Consider the following 8,808-nt stretch of genomic DNA (forward strand, 5'->3'; position numbering starts at 1 on the left):
CAGGAGCAGGACACCAGGCACCAGGGTGGCATCAGGCACCACCCCAAGGATGAGAGTGGGCCAAGGACAGGCCAGGATGTGGCTCTGCTCTGCTCTGGGGAACAGGAGAGCAGCCCAGCTGTGGTGTTGCTGGGGCAGGGGCTGATGGGCTGAGGGGACTAACATGGGATCCTGGGCCACGAGTAAGTGGTGGAAACCCAAGGGTCAGAAGGGACAGCCAGACCTGTGAGTGCCCTTGGACCCAGATGCTGGATGGGTCAGGATTTTTGTCGTGCATATTTTGGAAGTACATTTATTTTTGCCAGGTACCCTGGTGTTCTGGGGACATGAAATGGTGCAGAATTCAGTTCATGCTGCATTATTGCATGACAAAAAAAACCCAAAACAAATGAACATCAGTCTTTCATCATTTAAGGAAAATATTTCAACATTTAAGGAAATAAAATTCCGTGGTTTAGATTTCTTGCCTGGACCTCTCCCCTGTGCACCCATTGTAGCTGGTAAAATCCCCCACGCCCAGGTCTGCTGATCCCTGTGAGAAGTATCTCAGGGACTGCAAAGTGCTGCCATCCAGATGGGTGCTGTGTGTGGTCCTCCAGAAATGTAAAAGATTAGCATCATTATTCATTAGGTAATCTATTGATGATTCTAAAGGAAGCAACTGGCACAAGGATTTTGTTCCCAAACCCCTCTCCATGCCATGCCAAGATACTTCCTGTGTAAGGCTTGTCCTTGAAAAGCTGGCCTGTGTTTTCTCTGCAACTTTGGCTTCTGCCCTTGGCACGCATCGTGGGGATCATGTGTGCCAGTGCTTGCTATGAGCTGCCTGAGCAGAGCAGAGCTGGAGTGTGCTGGTATCTAGGGAAGGAGCAAGAGATATGTGTCTCTTGGCAGGAGCAGTGATGACAAAATCATTTGGTTTTTATTTCTCGAGTCATGAAATATGCTGACATTATAGTGTTGCCAAATCATAGGAGAGTTAGGGAAGACAAAGTGTATCACACTACACTATGTTTTGTCCACCAGTCTCTTTTTTTTTGGTTGCATCAGCTACTATTTAAAAACTCAGTCTTGGATTCCATGTCCATTCTTCATAGCAGCAGTAATCTGTAGCTCAGTATCAAACTCTAGAATAAAAAAGGGGGAAAAAAAAGAACTTTTTCTAATTGCTTCCTGCAATATGCATTCCTGCTCCAGTCAGCTATCTCTGAACTCCCTTCCCCACACATACACAAATTATTCAGGCTATTTTACTGATCAGCTTTCATCAATGTAATTGCTTTCTTGTGGAAATACTCACACCCTGAAGTGCAGTTCTCAAGTTTTATAGCACACAAACCATTCCCATTTTCAGTGCTGTCAGATAATTTCTTCTTGCTCTAAACCCATTCTCATTCTAATTAACTCTTAGTAATATATACATTGGGGGATTTAGGTAAGGGCAAAATACCAAGGTAATAAACATAATATATCTAGATGTAAGAAATAGAGAATTCCTATTTACCTAAAAGCAGCAGTGAAGATTGGTGGGATGCATTTACAACTGAGCTGTATGAAATCAGACTTTCCTGGGCTTTCTCAAACCTGTTATCATGCCTCTACAGTTAATTTATATAACCCCACTGTGCTCTGTTGAGAGAAAGAACAGCTTGAACTTTGGTATCGCAGAAGGGAAGATGGAACACCAAGAGTTAGTTGAGACAGAATTTTGGAGTGCTTAGTTTTTGTCCTAGCAGGACATCTAGCATGCAGATGCCTTGCACTGCAGGATAGGAGTGGCTGCAGAGGTTTGGGTTGTCATTCTTCACAGACTGCTGTTAGGGGAACCTGCTTAGGTAAGGATTTAGAGAAAAGCTCCCTATTTTCTGAAGTTGCCTTGCGTAACTTTTCAGAGTAGTAAAGTTAATTTTCTGTTGTCCTGTGAGGCTATGTACATGTCCGAACTGAAGAACTGGCTGGTAGGAAATAATTTGTCAGCTGCACAAGTGCCCACTTCTGCCAGAAAGTACTGGATTAGAGCCCAGCCCTGGCCTGGGCTGTGGAGATGCCTTTAACCATCCTTCTTTTAGTCCTCAAATTCTGATAAACAATTTTGAGAAACTCTTAGATAGAAGTGACAGCTGATATATTAGCAAGAAGAAAACCCAAATGTGAACAGGGGCTCTTGTAGGGGGATACAGTATGGGTAAATGAAGGTGGCATAGAAGGTAATCTTATCCCCCACTGAGCTGCAGCTGGACCAATTACTAAAGATTAGAAGTAGGCCTGATCTTAACAAGCCACACCTGTAGCCAATAAGAACAAGTGGTATAAAAGAGTGGACTGAGGGGATCTGGAGTCAGATGACTGCTGCAAGGACCAGAAACAGTCAGTGCTTAGAGGAGCTGCCTGCGAGAAACATTGAGGAGGTATGAAGCTCTGGTGATAGGAAATCCTTGCACTATAATGACATTAGAACTCATGCTAGCTAAGACAACAGACTTTGGTTAAAAACATCCCAGCACCAGCTCTGTGTATGTATTTTCCAGTGAACTTCAAAAATGAGAAGATTCTTCACTAAAATGTTTTACAGCATCTGTTAGCACTCCCTGTAAGGCCTTGCATGTCCCTCTGGTACAGCTGTTTCTGACACAACCTGGTAAAATCAATGCTTGGCCACAGTTGCAGCACGTGTGTTTGTAAGGTCTGTGAGGTACTGAGCTTCCTTTGGATCCCTTGGCAATTCACAGGAGGCTCTCAATTCCTTGGAGGCACCTGCCAACTCTACAAATCTCTGTGCAGTCACATTAAAATTCCTCCAGCATTCTGGGGGATCCAAGGAGCTTTGATAATTTCCATTAGTAAGTTAGCTCCCTTTAGCATTGCAGTTCAGTTTGGAAACCATCTGCAAGTAATCTTGTTTAGCTGTATCACCTTGTACTGGGCAGGCTGGAAATAGAAATAATTACATGTACCAGAAGCCAATTTTGTTATGTAAAATGGAAAAAAAACCCCCACCATCAGCACCACCACCAGCAAAACAACCATTTCCTATTGTTTTCCCTTGTAGCCATTAAAATTAGGTTGAACAGATTCCATGACTTTTGAATGAACATGGGCTCATTTCAGAAGAGAAATGTCCCAAATTTTGCCAAGTTTCCCTTTGTCTTATGGGAGCTGGCTTCAGTGGTTGAGCACAGTGATAGCACATGGTACATCCAGCCATCTCAAAGTGGCCTTCAGAGAGGAAAACAAGCAGTGGGTGTATGTCAAAGGGAGGGCAGGAGGCACAGGCATGGCTTGGAAGGAGAAGGAATGAGAAATAAATGAAGGATTATAATCCAAACAGAGGAGGTCTCCAGGGATAGTTTCAGTCTGGAAGCTGAAATAATTCGTCTTTGTCAGAGAGCTGTGGTCTGGCACTGTCTGGGTGCTGAATCATACTGTTTCTCACCCAGTATCCTGCAAGGAATGTTACCAGCCCTGGCTTGTTTTGTTTACATCTCCCTGGCGAGGAGATGTCTCTGTCTGATCAGGTGCCTTCGTATAAAGTGAATATGCTGAACTTTCAGGAAACAGATATTTTGCAGCAACAAAATTGATTGTGATTGCCACTTCAAAGCACTGTACGGCTCATGTAGATGGTTTAGGAATTCAGCTCCCGTTTCAATTATTCCCACATGCACCTTACTCTCCATGCCTCATGCCCATATGTGTAGGACTAAAAATGCAGATGGCTGCAGGTGATGGCCATGAGGGCCCTCACAGGCTTGGACTGCCCTGACCAGCATCATCTGGGACTCACTCACACCCTCCAACCAGGGGCTCTTATTCAGCTCCATCCAGGACCTTTAGCACTTTTAAGGTGGACTGCAAGAGTGGCTGCCTCTATTCCTGCTCTTGAGTTGTTGCAGGGATTCCTTGGGCTGCCTTCTGACATGAGCTGTGTTATGCCTGATGCTCACCTGGGTCACTGATGACCACCCTACTTCATTCACAGTGAGGTCTCCTGTTTTGGTTATTATGATAAGCCTTATCTTTACAAGTATTTCCTGATACTAGCATGATTTTTCTTGTTTTAGAGAAAAGCTTTCCAGAAATGTCTATAGAGACTATATGCCTGGAGATGCATTATTTTTGTAACATGTGAGTTAGAGTATAGTTAGCTTGTTCTGGAAAGTATAGCTGTTTGATGACTCAGCTGCTAGAAAGCATTGATGTGACATTGGTATTTATGATAAATTAGTGTTACCCTGGGTTTTAGAATAAAACAACAACAACTATTCACATGTAGTTTCCAAAAATAGTCAAGTTATAGGCTTTGATGGCTGGGGGACTTTCTTGTGTTTCTTCTCTGATTCCAACCACTCTCAGAAGTCAATGGGCAGTTCACTTGAAATGATTTATTGACACCTTCCCTCTATAGAGCTAATAAATATCTAATCCAATAAAGAAGCTGACATTATTATAACCACAAATTTGAACTGATATTGGTCATATAACCTATGGTTCCAGGTGGTAAATATGATCATTGCCAGAGGAAGAGTGGAGGTGTTCCCTGGCAGAAGACCTATGGAGGTCAGGGGTTTGGTAGGTGTAGCATCATCACAGAGCCTGCACAATCACTGGTGCTGGGCATGTTGAATGTGCAAGCAATGAGTTTCTCAGAAAGAAAATTTTTTGTCTCCTTTCTACTTAATATCATAACATCCTTGGGTTTAGTTGTGGACAGGTTAAGAGGGCTGGCAGTCCCATTCCTCAAGTTGAGGAGACAACAGGGACATTTACCCACTCTGCACTGAAATGTGCAGAACTGCGGCTTCTGAGCTGTGAGAAGACTTGTAATTCAATTTGTCTCCTTCGTGCTTAACAACCTGAGAAATGATGAAGGTGGCAAGCTAGCTGTGGAGGATGGGTGATTAGATGCATGACTGAGGGGAGAAAAGGCTGGCTGCTAATGGGTGTAAGCAGATATCAGCAGAACAGGAGCAAGAATGCCAGTCGAGGGATACAGTAACAGATACTGCAGCAATATATTATGAACCTGCAGGGCTTTGGCTTAAGACCTTGCAGGCATTTAAGTGGAAAACAGGCATTATTTTCCAGAAGGCTACAGGGCCAGACAGGATTCTTATTAAGCATGCAACAGGGCAGAGATTTGTGTATCAGTGAATCAGAGGAGAGGTGCAGAGCAGTTAAATGGACACGATAAATAGAAAAGATGTAATTACCACTTTAGGTGTCTCTGAGATTGCAGATACAGACTTAGGGGTTTAGCCTGATCCAGGAGTATCAGGCACTGTAGTACCTAGTAGAAGAATAGGGGGTTTTCACCAATAGAGTGGTTCAGGTTAATGAAGGAAGCAGGAGGCTATTAGAATTTAATGTGCAAGTTTATTAGGCATCTAAAGGGTGATTCATTAATAGCTGCAAAGGAAGATGAATATCGTTCATTCTATCTGCAGTTAGATGCTCTCACTTGGAAGCCTCCCCTAATACACTTCATTAGCCTGAAGAGGGAAATTATGCTCCCTGTGTACAGTCCTGTTATCATTCTGGTAGCTGAAGCAGCCTCCAACCTAACACACATCCTATGGGGCTGCTGTGCTAAAAATAGCTGCCCTCTGCTTACTACTGCAGCAGATTAGACACAGAGCCACCTACAGCACTCCTGGCTGTAGAATTCTTGGTTAGAGCAGATGTGCATGGCACACAGCTGGAAGAAGTGTGACTCTGAGCAATTAAAGCCTGTAGTGAGCTGTCTAGAGCATAGGAGTGATTTCCCCAGGTGGGAAAAGCAGCTTCCCGCCTGGCTGCTGCCACACTTCAAGAAGTGGCAAAATTGAATTTCTGCTTATATCAGGACTAGAGATGACTCTGCTCTGCACAGTCCTGCATGGTATTTATATACCTCAGCTATTCCCAAGTAACTCACCTCTAGATTAGTGTCAGCATGAGTCCTGAAGCAGGATCTGCTACTCACTGCTACCCAATTTAAATGCATCACCTTTCGTGCAGAGCTAAGGTGAGGATTTTGTATCTCTCTCTTTAGGTCCAGCACAACAATTTAAACCTTTTGAATGGCAAGGACCTGGGAGAAAGGATATGATGTGCAATGAAAAATACTGACTCCTTAGGCCCTCTTCCTTTGACTATGGCCTGTGTCCTAGGTTTATGCAGTCTGAGGCATTTATGTGGAAAAAGCCCTCTCCGAGAACCTTCTCGACCAGGTTTCCAAGTCTTAATTCCATTTAATATTCAGAGCTGAGGAGTGACTTGTGATCCATTGTAATTGTTATCATCAGTAACCTTTCTCATACTCTGGGTGGATGCTATGTGAAATTCCCTGTTCAGAAGCCAAGTCAGAACATTCAAATGCAGGATTAATGTTGAAAGCTGAAAGTGAGACAATTATCATGTTTGTTTTCATTCTATCCTGTTGATACCAGTGCTACTTAATCTTAGAGATGGCACTGGAATCTGATTTAAGATAAATATTTTAGGCAGCTGAGCTAAACATTAGGCAAGTAGGCATGACAACTTTAGGAGCCAAAAGTTGTATAGAGTTTGGTTATATATACAGGAAATTATATGGATGGGAGGGAGAAAAGGTGAAATTTTTGATACAGTCTTCCTTCATAAGAATTACCATGTTCCTAAAATTATTACCAACATAATTGTTTTAAAACAAAACAAGCCACAAATACTTTTTCAGCCTCCTGGCCTGGTTTTCTATACATGCCATTATGGCAAGGCTTTTCTTAGGGCAATTTTTACCCTGAACAGTTTCATTATAAGAAAATATATTCTGATTTTTCTTTTCTTTCCCCCTGATGTTTTTATGGCTGTTTTTCTCCCTGTTGTTCTCCTGTCACTACTGCCAAGAAGGCCGCAGCAAAACATTGAGGAAGGAGAGGGAAAAATGAAATTTAAAATGCAGAGCACCATAAAACTGCATTAGTTTTCTTAAATAGAATCAGGAGAAACTGTAAGATATTTTAGTATCAGGAGTGGGTTTTATAGCAATAAAATCTGCTGGTTTGAAAACTCTTCTTTCTGAGGTGCTCTTTCTGCTTCTGCTCCCTTTGCTGTTCACTTATAGCTTGCTGAGGTGTGGCTATAGGGCTTAGATTGACTTTTGTTTTTAACTTTTTGTACCTCTGTATGTATTTCAACACAGTTATCAATACTACATTAGCATTCTTTTTGAAGGCTATTTATTAATTGGTACTGTAGACGAGAATTTTCTAAAGCATAGTCAGTGGAAGACTCTATGCCATCTCCTTTGTAGATTTGTATAGTGAAATTGTTGCCAAAATAACAGATCTTTAAAAAGGAAGATGTGCTAGCTGAGGCTACAAGCTACATTACATTGACAAAACATAATGTATTACATTCATGAGTAAATTTTAGGTGCTTCAGCATGAAAAGCTGTTTTCTTCAAATTTTTTCAGTATATCTTGACAAGGCTTAGGGGTATCTGATGCCCAGCCACGTGCTAGTTTGCTTATTCATGCTGAACACAGAGGAGCACCATTATCTTTTTGGTATATTTTCTGCAGAAAAGCTCATCTTGTTCCTGCTCTGTAAATGAAGCCTCTTTCTTGACTTGCTAAAGTTAATGGCAATCTTCCAAGTTTTCCTAGCAGTAGTCAGGGTTGTTGCTGTTGACATTTGTTACAGGGAGGGAGGAAGGAAGGAAGGAACATTCTTTTGTTCTCAGGAGAAAAGTTTAATCCCCTTTAAGAGCAAGAGGAGCTGACAGGGAGCAGTTAAACAGCCAGACCCAGGTCACACACAGGGATTGTGTGTGGTGTATGCAGTGGCTGAGCCTCCTCTGCTAACACCAGAATAAACTGGAGGTCCCTTTTTTCCTTCTCTCCACATCTCTTTTCAAAACCATTCCTCAGGTTTGCTCATCATGGGTTTGAAATTTATGATGATAATATAACACAAGTATGAGAATCAGATTGGAAAAGGACTTGGTTGTCCTTCCAGCCTGTCTGCCAAGCAGTAATGGGGCTGAGGCTGCTGCACAGGGAACAGAGGCAGGAGTGAAGGTGAAACAAAACATCTGGGACAGAGCCCTCATGGTGGGTCCCAGGCAGAGAGAGCAGAGTGGGCTGGGTGATGGTGACAAGGGGCAGCCAGGTGTCCAGCTGAATATGTGACTCTGTTGGGACAGGGAGGTGCAGGCTTGGGAAGTTAAATTACTGGGTGAGATTTGGATGCTCAGGGCCATCCACAGCATAGGTTGGGCAGGGACCAAGAGCAAGGGCTTGAGCCTAATACATTGGAAGGTGCAGAGAGCCCCAGCAAGGTGTCTTCCATCTCTGCTCCCAGCAGTCAGGTCACACAGTTGCACCATCTGAGAGCCAGCCTTGAGGGGGAGCAGAGGCTGCAGGGCCCAACACCAAGAACAAAACTTTCACCAGAAGGTTGGTAGGGCCATCTGTTAGCCATGTGGATAAGACTGCTGCAGAAATAATAATAATTTGTCTGCTTACTGTCGAAGAAGCTGGGGAGATTCCCTATGCCATTCTTTTTAGCAGTGACTCAGCCTGAAATTTGAAGTAATTCCGGAAAAGGCTGAGGTACAAATAAACAACATGAAAATTAGCAGATTGCCAGGGCTGGTACTAATCACCCAAGTGTTCTGGAGGAGCTCAAGGGTAGGCTGAAGAATGACCTCCTGAATTTGAGAGATGGATAGTAAAATAGCAAATGTATCTCCTGGGTAAAATTAATCCTAACTTCACATATAACATTCTGAGCTAACACTTTGTTGTTCTTATGTAAGAGTGAAACTGTGGGTTTGTAATAGTTCCA

Source organism: Haemorhous mexicanus, chromosome 1 (assembly GCF_027477595.1).
Source record: "Haemorhous mexicanus isolate bHaeMex1 chromosome 1, bHaeMex1.pri, whole genome shotgun sequence".
Lineage (NCBI taxonomy): Eukaryota > Metazoa > Chordata > Aves > Passeriformes > Fringillidae > Haemorhous > Haemorhous mexicanus.